Raw genomic sequence first — 13,592 nt, 5'->3', positions numbered from 1 at the left:
TAAATTTTAAAAGTTCAATAGAATATGGTGGTATTAAATTAGATTTTAAAATTCATTAAAATATTGTGTTATTCAAAATTCATGATTTTTTTATTTGATATGGTAGGTTTTGATAAATTTGCTATTATGTTTTATGTTTACATAATTTTTAGCAAAACTAATAAGATCTTGATGAAATTGTATAAATTATTATTTAAATCAGCAAGACTTTATGAGATTTTTCAACAACTCCGTAACAATCGGCCTAAAATTAAAATCATCTAAAATCATTTAAAACCATAAATTATTATAAATCTTTCAAAATCCGAAGGGAATGAGTTGAAAAAAGAAAAAATGACAAAAATATTTTTTAAACAAAAACGACCGTTTTTGAATTATTGGCCAACAATGGCCCATCCAATACAAGATTAAGAAATGCTTATTCTGATAAATTTTCTTAACTAAGGCGGCACTGTGTTAAATTCTGCACAAGCTGGGCGGGATCAAATTAAAAAGAGTGTTGAAAGGACACGATCACCTGGTGTGTCCATTGTGATGTAACGGGGAAACCTATATTCACATTATTATAATAATAATAATAATATGCATATGACATATGTATATTTAGTTTTCTTACCCAAACATCAAAATGCGTATTGTTTGTTAATTATTTTATAATGTTTTAATTTCAAATATATATTGCTTTTTACTCCGAATTAAAATACGTATCGACAATTACTCCACTTAATTATACATATTTTTTAGGATTTAATAGTTCTCATTTATATTTTAACAATATTAAGAAATTAAATAAGAGACCCAAATAATTTAATAATGTTTAATATTTAGAATTCATCAATCCCCTTTTGGATTTTAGAAATAATTTTTTAAAAATTAATAAAATCTACAAGGGTTTAGGGGTTAGCGTTTAGAACCTTTAGACCCTAGTCACTAAAGCCTAAAGGCCCGAAATCCTAGAAACCAAACTTTAATTTAAATCTTGGACACTTTTAATTAATTAAAAAATTATTAAAAATTACTCTAATAACGAATGTGTGTTACCTTGTGTGTAAGAACCCTGATTTTTGTAATATTTTAAAATTTCAGTGAATAGTAACTGGAACTAATTATGTAATACGTATAGAGTTCATCACAAATATGAATAGTGGAATTTTGGAAATCCGAGATCATATTCTTGTTTATCGAGGAAAATAAGTGAATGTAATAGTCGTCGGAATTCGAAGATTCACGATTATACTACGTATTTTCGTATCCGTAAGGAATGGCGTAGAACCGGGAATACTACGTGAAATAAATATTATATCAAGGTGTTTCTATGATCAAGAGAAAGGAATAGAATTGGTTAAAGGATTATAAGCGATAAAAGAATTCACTACGAAACGAAATGTTATGAGAGTAAACTATAGGAATGGAACGACAATCGCGTGTACGATAATTAATCGAATGAGAAATTAATTCCATACAAGTTGGCCATGCAAAACCAAGCTAACTAGTAGTTAGGAGATGTAACTAGGGAATTAGAAGCTAACTAGAATAGTTAGTGGAATAGTAAGTGAATAGTAAATGGGAGACAAGAAGGTACAAGGCCATACCTCCCCATTTCTACTCATCTAAATTGTCAACCAAGCCATTTCTTTTGCTGATTATTATGTCCATATATACAAACTATCAAACCCATCTTATACACTCCCACACTTCAACAAAAATCAAGCCAAACCCCCCCCCATCCCCCTCATTACTCTCGGCTGCTTCATGCAGAAAAGGAGAAGAGCTCTCTTCTTCACTTCACTTCTCCATCATTCCCTCTATTAAAAATTCTACAAAAATTCACAAAGCTTCCTTACATCCTAGTAAAGGTATGTCTATGATTTCATGGCCAAATTCTTAATGGTTTGTGAGAAATAAATTCTTGAAGTTCAAGAACTTTATGGACTATTTTGACTAACATGGTTTCTTGGTTTTGTTTCTTAAGGATCTAGCCCTTCTAAGTATTTTTCAAGTAAACCAAGCCCTAATCATCTTAGTACTAACCCTCATAGTGCTCAAGAAGGTATAACTTCCAACTCTTTAAAGTTTTAAGGGTGGGTTTAAGAGTTATTTATGATGTAGTGTCAAGATCTAAAAGTTTGTGTATGTGTGAGGTTGTTTTGTTCATATTCTTGCTAAGTACTTGAGTTTTTGAGTTGTGATGCTTGTATGTGATGCTAGATAAAGTATATAAGGTGTATGTGGGCGGATCTTGAGAAGTAAAAAGTGTTGTGTTGGTCATAATTAGTGATTGTGTCAAGAACAAGTAGTAGAAATGGAATGTGGAGCCTATTGCACTTGGTCTACCTTCTGCAGTGTATTAGGCCATGTAAATGTTTGAAACTTGTGAGTCACTGGCCATTACTGGGTATATCTTGATTTGTAGTTTCTGTATATGTGTGGATCGTCGCGAGGGGATTTACGGTTTAGGAGTTATGACCGTTTTAGTGTAGAGCGTTCATACGAAAAGCCAACTGCACAAAGGCTACTTGCATGATGATTTTGAAAGTCTAAAAATGATTTCGGAATCTTGGAAAAATCATGATAATTAAATAATGCAGCAAGAAAGACTGTCCAAAAAGAATTTTAAGAAAATATTAATTTTTTGATTTTATAAAAATGTTTTAGTGAAGCGAATCGATAATCGCGTACTAACTAAGATCGCTGGTTATTGATTTTAGATCGCCAACAAAAGCCCCGAGACCATACCACTCCTAGCACTCGAGGCAAGTTTACGAAACCCTATCACAAATTATCCATGCTATATATACTGTTGTGATATTGATGTCATGATTTACAGTTTGAAAATATATGCTTGTCTGTGATATCAATACATTCAAATTATGCGATTGTTTACGAAAACAAACTCCGTTTTATACGAGTATGAGAAATTGAAGCGTAATTTTAATATAATACAAGATAGTGGGAGTCGGAGATATTTTAAATCGATTTAATTCCGGAACGAGCCGGACGCAAAAGATTTCTATTTCAATAAATAAAGTACTTTCGGGTAACATACATATTAAGCGAACGATTGAGATTTGATTTATAACTATACGAGATAATCGAATATTCACTCAAGGGATATCCTATTTGATTATTTATTTATAAGTAATACCTAAAGAGTTACTAAAATATCCAGAAAATACTTAAAGAGGTATTGAAATTTTTTTAAATCAATTCACTCTATTTAAAACGCATGTAACCATTCGAAGGATAATTATAAGATGTCAAATCATGTCTTAAGTATTTAAATAAGATTTTTATCAATTCATTGAACCTTATTGAGAAATATTTTGTAATTAAGATTTTTTTATCAATTCATTGAACCCTTCTTAAAAATATTATGAGACCGTAAATATCTAATATTACGTACCTTTAAAAATCATTTAAAAATAGACATAGTTCCCAAGGATACTTTCTAAATTATTCGAAATTCTCGGGAGAGATCAATCATCTGAACCTTATCAAAACCTTAGGGAACTTAGTCTAGAAACATAAGGGTTTTGCTTCCTCGCTCAATGAAAAACAAGTGAACAATATATGTAAAACTTTACTACAGTTAAGGGTTTGAAAATGATTTTAAATTCAAAACTCCGACAACTCCAAATGATCAATTGAATTAAAAGTGATGAATAAATCATCTTATTTAAAGGACAACTCAGAACGATCTATTCCTTCGATAAAGGATTTTGTGTAAATGATATAATTATTTTGGGACTGGAATGTGGTCTGCCCGGCACGGAGAGGTATCGGGTAGTGACCAGGCGCGGAGTGGCGCAATGTACAGTTATATGGTCTCTGTGACCATTGACTTTCGGACTTGCACGGAAATGGGCAACCATCGTGTAATGTCTTGATAAGCCCAAAGGCGGCTAGATTTGTATTCCTTCTACTAGTAGAGAAAATTTCGTATTCGGATGATCACCGGTACGTGGTTTATTCCAGTATAGTCCCTTTTCCTCCACTTTGGATAAATTATTGTGAAACCTACAGCAAAAGGCCGATAAGGCTGAGTTTTAAATAAGGATGTTGATGAATATATCACATCCATTTGAGAATCTTGGTTCAAGCATCATATTGAGATTTTGAGATGAAATGAGTACGAGTATAAACTGATTAAAATGATACATTTAAAGTTGAGTTATCCATAAAATTGACAAGCATATAAACTTTTAGAAATCTTGAATATACAATGTTAAATGGTTGTTTTTCCCTATTTGATCATATTTTAATAAGGGATATCTATATCTTGTTGAGAGTTAGTGCTCACTCTTGCTTTTATAAATATCATATCACAACAGATTACCAGCATGGCCCGAACCAGGACGACTGCCCGCAAGCGGGTAGGGGACACACGTGAGTACCGTAGACTGTTCGTCCGCCAGCCACCTCAGGTAGATGAGTAGAGATAGTTTACTTTTGAGTACTTGAACCAAGACTATTTGTGACCCGAGCCAGTCTCATGTAGAGCTGTTCTCGGCGTTCACTCTTTTGAGATAGTTTCCTTTGGTCTGTAATAACTTAAATATTTTAACGTTAATTTAGTAATGTTTCTGAGCATATAACCTGTGTGTGTGTGAGTTTGGTTAAAAGGTCGAGTAATGTTGTGAAAAGAGGATTAATTATTTATATTAGACAATATTATGTGATCGTAACAACCCGAATTCCCGACCTTGAATTTGGGGGAGTTACATTGTGTGTTTCAATCTTTAATATATAATAACAATACTACCACCTCTCATGCGTAACCAGTATTAAAAATTAAAAAAATAATATAAAATATAAATACATTATTGTGAAATATGTATCATGTCTTATCTCAGCATCAAATACCTAACATGTCGGCTAAAAATGGCCATCTTCACGAAATTATTAATAGCATAACAAATGAAAAGTTAAGCCGATGTTGACATATCACGTCTGTATAGATGTGTACTGAGCTGTGAAATCCTTATCTCAGTTATTAATATAAATCTAAGATAGTATTTTTCAAGCATAAACAATTATTATTATTTCACTGAAATTTGAATGTGTAGGAGGTATCCACCCCTATAACTAACATGAGAATTCATAGACGATGGGATTCTTTATCATGGTGGTAGGAGAGAAGTCATCGGATGTCCACTGAAGGTGCAAGTCTCGTATCTTCAACTCTAGCAAGCCTTAATAAATTTTCCAATGATGGAAGCTTTATGTCAGAAGTAAGTAGTCAAAGTTCTGTTGATTCTGGAGCAATGCGTGACAGAGAAAGAAAGTTGGACATCGTTCAGATAGATTCATCAAATTAAGTAGCTGCCAAAGTAATGCATCTTCGAATGAAGGGAAAGCATCAAGACTAACAATCTTCTGGTGAGTTAGTAGTTACTCTTTACTTGCACTTTGCATTTACGTTGTCCACTTGGTTACATACTATTTGGTCATCAACGTATTTCATCATAATTTATTTGGGGTCTTGGTGTTTCAAGGCTGCATATGTAAGTTACAAAAAGTTATTGAAAGTAGCAATGCTCAACGTAATAGTGTTGCACTTGCTTAATGTGTTAGCAAATGATACTTGTGCTCTTAGTATCACTAATTTTTTCCTGGGTGTCACATAAAGAAAGCAGAAAAATAAAAGCTCAGAATAGCGGTCAGGAAAGTGCAAGCAGAATGCAAGAAGAGGGACACACGCGAAGGTACTTTTGCATATATCGGATGAGTTCGGGATGTTATTATTCTTTATCTTTTCAAAATTTCCATATATTCTTTATTCTTTAGGCTGTACCAGTACTAATGCACTTACTTAACAGGGCTAATATCTTCTTACCGAAGCTGTCCAAAAGCATACAGTTTGAACAATACAGGGGTCACTAAAATTTTACCTGGGCTGTAGCCAACCCCAGCCCATACCCAGGTCAGCGCCTTTATCTTTTTCTATTTGGCCTGAATCTTTGATACAGGGTGTAGCATACTGGGAAAGTCCCTGGCAACGGTTTGTCAAGGACGCTTTATATAACAAACGATTTTTTATCTGTTGGATAAATCCAACAGTTGTGATTTATATATATATATATATATGAACCGCTATTATCAGCGGTCCATAAAGACAGGCCGTGGACAATGTCCGCGGTTGATACCTGAAATAAATTTATATTTACTAAGTGAAAATAGACCCCTACATTAACATCAAGTCCCAACCGAATACAATATTCACGGTCCGTGATAAGAGGGTAAAAAGGTAATTTCTACGGAACCTCCGCGGTTCTTATAACTATTTTTTTAATTACAGCCATTGGAAATATTACTAGAAAAAGTAGAATAGACATCACTCTTTAGTCTTTAGATATCGGTTCAAGTGTACACCGATGTCAAAAGTATTTTTTATATTGTTTTGAACTAAACCGATGTCTTTTAGTATGTTAGACATCGTTTTTTAAAGCAACTGATGTATTAGGTACGTTTCCGAAAAAAGAGCAGCGCAATTTCCCCCTTTATTTTCCTCTCCAACTGTTATAAACCTTGAATTGAAAATATTAGTTATGTTTAATGTAGAGGAAGTATAGGAGAATAGAAGATGGAGAGAAAAGTTATGTTTCATTTCATTAGCTAAATGAGCTATTTATAGTAGTTGGTTTACAAGGCTTACTAAGTAAGCTATTCAAATCTTCTTTATTAAGTATTACAAAACTTCCTCAATAAGCTTGACTTCCTTGATAAGCTTTACAAGTCTTCCTCGATAAGATTTGAGAGACTTCCTCGATACACTTTGACAATCACTTTATATTTATTCAAATATTTTAACACTCCCCCTTGATTGTCAAATGCGAGTTATTGCAAAGATTGACTGCCTCGTTAAAATCTTGCAAGGAAAAACCCAGTGGGATAAAAACCTTGACGAAGGAAAAAGAGTACAACCTCCCCCTGAATAAAACGTCTCACATTCTGACATTTTGATGTAGCAAACTTTTTAACCTCCGCATACCCATATTATTTCTCAGCTTCTCAAATGTTGATGTAGGTAGTGACTTTGTAAGTATATCCGCCAGATTATCGCATGAGCGAACTTGTTGAACATCAATATCACCATTTTCTTGAAGTTCATGAGTGTAGAAGAATTTTGGCAATATGTGTTTTGTTCAGTCCCCTTTAATATATCCTTCCTTAAGTTGTTTGATGCAGGCCGAGTTATCCTCGAATAGAACAGTAGGACTGTCTGAAATACTTGATAATCCACATGATTCTCGAATATGTTGAATGACCGACCTTAGCCAAAAACATTTTCTGCTTGCTTCATGAATTGCTAGTAATTCTGCGTGGTTTGATGAAGTTGCAGCCATAGTCTGTTTTGTAGACTTCTAAGAGATAGCAGTATCACAATATGTAAATAGGTAATTTGTTTGTGATCGCCCAAAATGAGGATCTGACATGTATCCAGCATCTGCGTATCCAACTAGCCGTGATCTTGAATTGTTTGGGAAGAATAGTCCAAGATCGATTGTCCCTCGAAGATATCTGAATATATGTTTTATTCCATCCCAATGCCTTTTAGTAGGGTCAGAACTAAATCTTGCCAACAGGTTCACTACAAATGCAATATCAGGCCGTGTGTTGTTTGCAAGATACATGAGAGTGCCAATTGCACTGAGATATGGAACTTCAGGTCCAAGAGTCTCTTCATCTTATTTTCTAGGACGGAAAGGATCCTTTTCAACCTCGAGTGATCGAACAACCATTGGTGTGGTTAGTGGATGAGCTTTGTCCATGTAGAACCGATCAAGAATCTTTTCAGTGTAGTTTGATTGATGAACAAATATTCCTGAAGATAAGTGCTCCACCTGTATACTTAAACAAAATCTTGTCCTTCCAAGATCTTTCATTTCAAACTCATTTTTCAAATAGTTAGCAGCATTAGTAATATCTTCAGTAGTACCGATAATATTCAAATCATCCACATATACAGCAATAATAACAAAACCAGTTGATGATCGTTTAATAAAAATGCAAGGACACACTTGATTATTAACATGTTAGGTCACACACACACTGTAGAGGGGGTGAATACAGTGTACAATACAATCAAATCGAACTTTAATATAATAAGTAACAGAAAACAAACTTTATTAAAACAATAAACTCTGTTACAGTATGAAACTGTTACCTCTCAGTGATGAACAAATATCACGAGAGCTGCTAGGGTTACAATGAATAATCTTCTCGAATAATGATAACACTTTTAGTGTAAACCCTATGTCTGTGTTTATATACTACACAGTTACAAGATAATCGCTAATTTATATGGAATATAATTCTGCTTCCTAAAATATATCAATCAGATATCTTTTCTTCCAAGTATTCCATTCTTCACGGAATTCCTTCTTCATGCATATCTCTCCTTATGTTTATCTCAATCTTCTTTCCTTTAATCAGCTACTGTCCTTATCTGATCGTCCTTCAGCACTTAAGTTCTGATATCTATCTTCTGATGATTATCTCCTGATAACATAAGTACTGATATCCTTAAGTCCTGACTTCCAGTATAAGTACTGATCAACAGTTAAGTACTGATTTGTCCTGTAAAATAAGATCTGAAATCTAAACATAAATTATATTAGCCATGACATTATCAGATATATCTAACAATCTCCCCCAACTTGTAAATTAGCATAATATACAAGTTTAACAGATATTTGATGATGTCAAAAACATTAAGTACAAATGTATGAGAATTAGACTAGATAACTACAACTTACAGTCCTTAAAGCTTTACCAATATCAACTTCTGATAACAACTTCAGTCTGTATAAATATCAGAATTTAAGCAGTTGTAGATCTTCGACTTGGCTTCATCATCTGATCTCTCTGATGTCAGGAGTTGTTCTGAGATAGTTCTTCAACAAACATTTCTCAGCATATCTGAGTTCATCAATCATTCTCCTTTTGGCATCTTTAAGCTCTGCAGTATCTTCACCAGTTTGAAAGATTGCAGCTCTGAGATCATTGATCTTTGCTTTTCTCAACTCCTGATCTAGTCTTATGACATAAGCTTTGTCAGACTCTAGATTGAATTCAAGTCCCTTAATACCAAGATATGTTCTGATCTGTGCAGTATTAGGCTTCATATCAACAATATCACCATTGTGATCTCTGTACTTTGGAACATATATGCTGTCAGACTTAACAGAATAAAGCCTTTTCTGTCTCTGAATCTGTTCTTTTAAGTAGTTTGCAGCAATCCCTGTTATTCTGTCATCCACTTGAAGTAAGAAAAGTACATGCTCCAATTCTTCAAAATACTTCAATGGAATGGCATTTTGTCTTATATGATAAACCCTACCATCTGTCATGAAATACAACATGATGTATTCTTTCAAGTAGATATGGTAAACCATCTGTACAGATTCCAGTTGATTCAATCTCTCAGGAGTTGCTCCAATACCTGGTTCACTCAAGGAAGTTGGATCATTGGTAGTGTTGTGTACTCTTCTTTCATCAGCACTTCCCAATCCAGTTTTATCTCTTGCTTCCTTTCCAGTAACTACTCTAGCTTCAAAACCACTTGCAGTAGTCTTCAAAGATTGAGTCTGTTTTGCTTTAGTGAATCCTGGTAGGAGTGTCTTTGATCTATTTTCTGATATCAAGTTAACTTGAGCTATGTCAGAGGTTACTTGCTTCTTCTGAATATCAGAACTTACAATTTCTTGACTCTGAACAACTTGAGCCATGTCAGAGGTTGTTTTAAGAACTTTTCTTGAAGTCAGAGCAAGATCATCCTTTTCATCAGTAATTTCTTCATCCTCAGGAGGTACATAAACCTTGATAGGTTCACCAACCTTTTCTTTACCCTTGGATCTTGGATCTATCTGTGGTTGTGATCTAGCCAATGTTGCTTCAGTATGTGTCCTTTCTTTGATCACAATGCCTTTGAGTTTTGGAAGTGGCTTTTTACCAGAAGCTTCGGATTTAGATATTACTTTCTCTGATTTAAGCCTGGCTTCTTCTTCCTTTAAACTTTCCAAGTCCATTCCTGGATTTTCCTGAAGAAATAACTGTCTTGACATTTCCTCATCAAGATCTAGAAGTTCATCAGAACTTATCCTTTTACCAGCAGCAGAACTTATTCTTTTCCCAGTATCAGAACTTGTCCTGTGACTAGCTTGTCTTGATGTGAATCCTCTACCTTGACTATGACCTCTACCCATTCCATAGCTTCCTTGATCATCTTTTTCATTATCCTTTCCAGTCAGTGTCTTGTCAGTCTTGCATTTGGACTTAATCACTTTCTCCCCCTTTTTTGGCATCAGCAGGTAGTAGAAGAGAGAGAAGCAATTCCACTGAGGATTGGATTTCAGTTAGTTGTGATTGCTGAGAAGCTTGATTTTTCAGAATTTCATCAATCTGAGCTTGTTGATGATCTCGAGTCTTCTCAATATAAGCAATCCTGTCAATGGTAGGTTGGAAGAACTTTTTCTTATCAATTTTCCAAACTTATTCCTGTTTGATAAAGTTCTCCTGAATCTTGTGTAGCTCTGCATGAGTAGTTGAATGAAGACCTTGTAAATGTTTATTACTCAATGCAGTGACTCTAAGCTGAGTTTTGAAATCATCAAAATTTAACATTTCATCAGCTTTAGTCAAGTGCTCAGCAAGATGCTTGTCAGTTGGAACACATGAAACTGAGTTTCATTCCTTAGTCCACTCCTGACCTGCACGAGTTTCACTCCAAGGTACTGGTGCTTCTCCGGTAACAAACTTCTTAACCAGTTCAGATTTAGGAAGAGTCTGTTAAGGAGTAAGTCCTGAAGGACCTGCTTCATCAGCATCTACAGTTGGAGCAGCATCACCAGTATCTCCAGCATGTGCAGCATCAGAACTTAAAGAATCAGTATCTTCTGATAAGACAAGAGTGTGAGTAGCAATGGAGGCTTCAGCATCCTCTAATTGCTGATCTTGTTCTAAGTTCTGATCAACAGCCATATCCTGATGCTCACCTAAAGTCTGATCATCAGTATCAAGATGCAGAGAAGGTGTCTTAGATAATTCTGGAGTTTGAACAGCATCAGTAACAGGTGTTGGTGAAGGATTTGGTGATGTTGGAGCTTCTAAGTATTGGATTTTTAACGCAGCGGGGGCATGGCAAAACACTTTTACACATACAAAATCTAAATAAAAGCATATAAATCGTGAATAAAAATTCGAGGGATCGAATCTAACCTTTTAATATAATTCGGAGACAACGATCAGAGATCCTTAGCAGTTGCTCCTCAAGTGTGAAGCACTCCACCGGTATCCACCAAGAAAACGATGTTAAGAAGGAGGAAGGAGGTGGAGAGAATTGGGTTTTCCAAACTTTTTGGGTTTTCGGGTTCGATGTGGGTTCGAATAAAATAGGGTCTACAATAGTGTATTTATAGACAAAATTTTCAGCTGAAATTTTCCCATAAATATTATTATTATTATCCCATTTATTATTCTCATTAATAATTAAAACACCTTTTAATCATTAATCCTTTTTCTAAACACTTTAGAAATAATTCTCTCTCTTGATTTAATTTCCAAAAATTAAATCCTTTAATTAATAATATTAAGAACTTTTCTTAATTAATTTATAATCAATTAAATCTCATTTAATCAATTATTAAATTTGCCAATTAATTATTTATTTCACAAATAAATAATTATTAGCCATTATTAATTAATTCCTCCACTATTAAATCATTCTCTTTTTATGGTGTGACCCTGTAGGTTCAATATTAAGCCGGTAGTAGAAATAAATAATAATTAAACTATTTTATCATTATTCATATAAATTCTCTAATTTATTAAATATGATTAATTAATTAATCACATTTATTCTACATCGTGAGTGATGTTTCTCAACATATCGCGACTATCCGGATAATATGAATTCACTGCTTAGAATACCAAGAACCTGTCAGTGAATAGTTACCGTACAATAAACTCCTTCTAGCCTACAATGTCCCGATTAAATACAAGGCATGGATCTCGTGTCAAGCCTATCTAATTCAATCACTTGCTTACCATTTACTATGCGTAGTTCTATGCAAATTAGAAACTCCTTTCTAATTTCATTTACTCTGGCCAGAGATTCCTGAACTAGCATAAGTGGATCAGCCTTGAACATTCGCTTCCTTCACTGGAAGGGGTAGATCCTTTATTGATCATACACTATCTTCGTGTACAAATTCCTATACCCAGAAGAGCCCTAATAATTGTCCCTGGAGACTAAGAACTAAACCAAAGCATAGTTCAGTGTACACAAGATGACTATGATGACCTCAAGTCTAAGGATACTTGTACAACTATCACTAAGCGAACAACTGCTGACACGTGAGTGAACTCCATCAGTTGTTCAGCTAGGCGAGTCATGTTCAGTGAACTTATTCTATAATAAGCACCTACATACTAGCTATAGTGTCACCACACAAATGTCTATGAGAACAGACATCCTTCATAATGAAGCAAGCATAGTATGTACCGATCTTTGCGGATTATTACCAGTTAGTAATCCTATGACCAGGAACTATTTAAGTTTAGAGTTATCATCTTTTTAGGTCTCACTATTATGATCTCATCATAATCCATAAAAAGCTTTACTCTAAACTATGATATATCTTATTTAAACACTTAAATAGATAAAGCCCGTAATAAAAACAAAATAAGTCTTTATTAATATCAATGAAATCAAAACTGATTACATAAAAGTTATTCCTAAATCCTTATACATGATTGGACTTAGGACATATTCCTTTCAATCTCCCACTTGTACTAAAGCCAATCACTCTGGTATCTAATACCCATCTCATCTTTATGACGATCAAAGTGACTTTCAAAAAGTAGCTTTGTGAGTGGGTCTGCTATGTTGTTATGTGTGTCAACTCTAATTCAATACAATACAAGAAATGTTACCGCGCTCCCACTAACCCTTTTGTAAACGCATGGTTCATCTTCGTTTTTGATAAAATCAAACTCTTTAATTGTCTCATCAAAATGAATGTTCCATCTTTCGAGAAGCCTGCTTTAAACCACATATGGTTCGCAGCAGCTTACACACTAGGTTTTCATTTCTCTTGGAAGGAAAACCATCTGGCTATATGCCAGATCTCATAGTCGTAGTAAGCAGCAATCGCAAGCAAAATCCGAACTGATTTTAACAGGGCTACAGGCAAAAAGTTTCATCAAAGTCAATCCATTGCCTTTGTTTGAATCCTTTTTCCAAAAGCCTGACCTTAAAGGTCTCCACCTGGCCATCTGCTATAATCTATCTTTTGTATACCGTATACATAGATTCCATTCTGGATTTCATGGCACTATGCCATTTCTCTGAGTCAACACTACTAATAGCCTAATTATAGGTCACAGGGTCGTCATCATCAATGATCGACAACTTATTGTCATTCTCAATGACAAGGCCATATTACCTCTCAGGTTGGCGAGACACTCTCCCTGATCTATGAATGGGCTGTTCCACAAAAGGTTGTTCAGTCAGAACAGGTGTTTCCACTTGATCCGTAGTAGTTTGTGCTTCTTGAACTTCATCAAGTTCAATTTTGCTCCCACTGTTT

General features: G+C 34.4%; 1 long non-coding RNA gene across 2 annotated transcripts in view; it reads left to right on the top strand.

The window, feature by feature from the left end:
- The first annotated feature begins 5,018 nt into the window (after nucleotides 1–5,018).
- The window catches only part of LOC141662026 (uncharacterized), a 31,309-nt gene continuing 22,735 nt past the window's right edge, over nucleotides 5,019–13,592 (top strand). For both annotated transcript variants that reach the window (XR_012550216.1, XR_012550217.1), the window contains exons 1-3: nucleotides 5,019–5,379; nucleotides 5,630–5,705; nucleotides 5,820–5,923. This is a non-coding gene — a long non-coding RNA (uncharacterized LOC141662026). The remainder of the gene's footprint in view (nucleotides 5,380–5,629; nucleotides 5,706–5,819; nucleotides 5,924–13,592) is intronic.

Source organism: Apium graveolens, chromosome 5, assembly GCF_009905375.1.
Source record: "Apium graveolens cultivar Ventura chromosome 5, ASM990537v1, whole genome shotgun sequence".
In the NCBI taxonomy this organism is placed as follows: domain Eukaryota; kingdom Viridiplantae; phylum Streptophyta; class Magnoliopsida; order Apiales; family Apiaceae; genus Apium; species Apium graveolens.
Note: the sequence above shows the minus strand (reverse complement) of the source record. Positions and strands in the feature narration are given on the sequence as shown.